At 55.4% G+C, this 3,457-nt stretch overlaps 1 non-coding gene and 1 pseudogene across 1 annotated transcript; both read right to left on the reverse strand.

Moving 5' to 3' along the window:
• LOC128307994 (uncharacterized) overlaps positions 1-260 on the reverse strand; it is a 3,543-nt pseudogene extending 3,283 nt beyond the window's left edge.
• A 397-nt stretch (positions 261-657) lies between these two features.
• On the reverse strand, positions 658-815 carry LOC128308021 (5.8S ribosomal RNA). The gene has a single exon (XR_008287986.1). It is a non-coding gene; the product is annotated as a 5.8S ribosomal RNA (ribosomal RNA).
• Positions 816-3,457: the final 2,642 nt, after the last annotated feature.

The raw sequence follows: 3,457 nt of genomic DNA on the forward strand, positions 1-3,457 counted from the left end.
TCGTGCCGTTCGACGGGCCTATCACCCTCTGTGGGATAATGGGCCACCTTCAAGTTGAACTTGAACTGTTTGCACCGTAAGTGGTAGATAACGGACCGGTCCAGTACACGGAATCGGACAGACGCGAGGTACGCGCCGTCCCTACGTGCTGAGCTTATCCCGTTTCGCTCGCAGCTACTCAGGGAATCCCTGTTGGTTTCTTGTCCTCCCCTTATTAATATGCTTAAATTCTGGGGGTTCTCACACATCACTTGAGGCCTACGTTGGATTTTTCCCGAATGGTAAATAGTAGCACGCACTTGTTCGCTTGTATCCAGCGGGTGGGCGTACCGCACGCGTTACACGACTCGGCCAGACGGCGGGTCCCGGCAACAGACGGCAAGCCAGGTGTTCAAGGGCTTCCGGTGCTCCCAGGTTGTCTTATAGCCGAAGTTCGAACCGTGCGACACGACACGCACCCACTGGGCCAACTGTACCGCCTTACCATTTCAGCGCCCAAGGTCCCCCGCGGAAGGGGTCCGAGCACGCCATGATGCACAGTGCGCCAAACGCGTGTGTTCAAGCCTGCGACACACTCCCGGGCGTGCTGCTCGCCCAGGCGTGCCGCTGGTACGCGGGCGTCCTGTAGTTATGGAATAGTGTGTAACAAGAATTGGTAGGCACTCAAGAATGTGTGCATCGGTCGGGTTTAAACGTCCGATGCGCCATATGCGTTCAACGTGTCGGTGTTCATGTGTCCTGCAGTTCACATTCTGACGCGCATTTAGCTGCGGTCTTCATCGATCCATGAGCCGAGTGATCCCCTGCCTAGGGTTTTGGTATGTTCAACTGTCTCCTATGTTTTCGTTATGCGCTAGGTGCATCTCTCACAACTTAAGTTCCCCGGACAGCGTAACCGTGCACCTCTCGGTTCCTTCGAAGCCGTCCAGGGTGGACAAGGATGACCATTGGTCTTCCTTCCCATTGATCGACGCGCGATGTGGGCGGCATCGGCGCGATCTTGCACAACTTTCGTTCTCTTGATTAGGTTCTCTCTCGCTCGAGGCCAGTGTTTAAATATGTTCTAGTGGGTCTTTACCTTCGCCCATGTGTCACACACTTTACGCGTTCGATGGCTGCCATTGGGAGTGTGCGCACAGGTACGAAGGCCACTGGCCTACGGTCGCGCACGCTCAATATCGTAGTATAGACACACCTCTCTCGCGGGTCTAATTGGCGTGCGCGGCCCCCAAAAGGTAACATAGCAGTTTGTTCTGCTGATACCGTGTTTCTCTATCTCTCTAACCAACTCACACAACAACATATATGTATTGATCGGTAATGATCCTTCCGCAGGTTCACCTACGGAAACCTTGTTACGACTTTTACTTCCTCTAAATCATCAAGTTCGGTCAACTTCGGCCATGCCAGCTGCAGCTCACGAAGGAACCGCGGAAGGTGTGCCTCCAGAGACCTCACTAAATAATCCATCGGTAGTAGCGACGGGCGGTGTGTACAAAGGGCAGGGACGTAATCAGCGCTAGCTAATGACTAGCACTTACTAGAAATTCCAGGTTCATGGGGACCGTTGCAGTCCCCAATCCCAACTAAATGAGCATTTGGGTGATTTCCCGTTCCTCTCGGAATGGGGGCGCCAATTGGCGAGAACACGCTGCTGCTCACATTGTAGCACGCGTGCAGCCCAGAACATCTAAGGGCATCACGGACCTGTTATCGCTCATTCTCACCTTGCTAAACACAAGTTGTCCCGCTAAGCAGGGCAAACGTGGCCGACGACCGCCCGTGAAGGGGCCGCCGGCCTTGACGTCAGGTGCGCCCGGAGGTGCACTGCTGACAGCGTTCTAGTTAGCTTGTTTGAGTCGCGTTCGTTATCGGAATTAACCAGACAAATCATTCCACGAACTAAGAACGGCCATGCACCACTACCCTTAAATTTGAGAAAGAGCTCTCAATCTGTCTTACCTCGATAAGTTCGGACCTGGTAAATTTTCCCGTGTTGAGTCAAATTAAGCCGCAAGCTCCACTTCGTTTTTTTTTTTTTTTTTTTTTTTTTTTTTTTTTTTTTTTTTTTTTGTTAACACTCAAGGGATTTATTTGTACAAAAGCTTAAAATTAAACTTATATCTATCCCTTGTCTCCCCCTCCTGGACCCGTTCCCTAGCGGGGCTTGGGACCAGGAGTATTAAGCGCACGTGGCATCGCCTTTATTAATTCCATTAATCGTATGGGTCTCCCATCGCATTCGATAATGCCGTTTCTCTATTTACTTTCCACCCCCGAAATTCCCCTCGCTTATCGGCCGGAAGTAGTAGATTCCGTGATAGATGCCAGGGAGTCTGCAGATAGCACCTCACGCACCCCCTGGTTGGACGGCTCCCTTCGTGATGTTCGACGTAGCCGCTCCATCTCTCGTCTTCTCACACGCCGCCGGATGATGTCCGCCTCCGAAGGGGCTGTCCGACTCCGCCGGCTTCTACCTCGTGGGACTGGTGGTAGAGTCCCTTCCCTCGCCCGTTGACGATAGACCCGCTGTAGGTAGAGTCTTCGCTCATGTCGCGCTCTCAAGGTACTCGGAGAAGGAGGCAGTCCGCGTCCTCGTGTGGGGATGGGTGGTGGCGCTTCTCCTGCTTCCTCCGCCTGCACCGCCGCCATCAGAATGATCCTCTCACGATCACGTTCAGCTGCTGCCAGTGCGGATGCAAGGCGCACTTCCGCCCGTTCTTCAGCACTTCGACGACCTCTTCTGTTTCGGCTGGCTCGACCTCGGTTGACTCGGAAGAGGTCCGCCACCCCGTCGACAGACACCTGCTCGCCATCCTGTGCACCAGCATCGTCTGCTGATGTTATCGCCGGTTGCGATTCGAGATGTGCACGAAGGTTGAGCTGCAGCTCATCCTCGCGCCAGAGCTGCTGTAACACCTTCGTGATTCTGCGAGCAGCTTCCTGGATGTTGTTCCACCGCTCGGGGCTCTCCAGCAACTTCATGCCCATGTTGTCCTCGTTGACCGGGTCGCTGGTGCCGTACCCCAGCAGCTCCACTCGGATGTCCTGGAACACCTCGCACCGGAACAGCACGTGGGCCACCGACTCGACAGACCCCGGGCACCGTGGGCACTCCGCCGATGGGGCAAAACCGCAGACATGGAGGTATTCCCGGAAGAAACCGTGCCCGGTTAACACCTGCGAGAGGTGGAAATCCACCTCTCCATGCCGCCTTCCCATCCACTGGTGCAGGTCCGGGATCACTCGGTGGGCCCAAACCACGTACCGACTGGCCGTTGCTGCTGCGGCCGCCTCGTCCCATGCTCTCTGCCACTCCTGCAGAGTCCTCTGCCGCTCCTCCAGCCGGATGTCCTTGCGGCTGGCACCCGGAGCAGCTAGGAGCCTCCGATGGCACCTTGCGTCCTCTCGCACCAGCAGCCTGAACGGCACAAGGCCTGCTAGCACGACTCCGGTC

The sequence above is a fragment of the Anopheles moucheti genome (genome assembly GCF_943734755.1).
Source record: "Anopheles moucheti chromosome X unlocalized genomic scaffold, idAnoMoucSN_F20_07 X_unloc_2, whole genome shotgun sequence".
Classification (NCBI taxonomy): domain Eukaryota; kingdom Metazoa; phylum Arthropoda; class Insecta; order Diptera; family Culicidae; genus Anopheles; species Anopheles moucheti.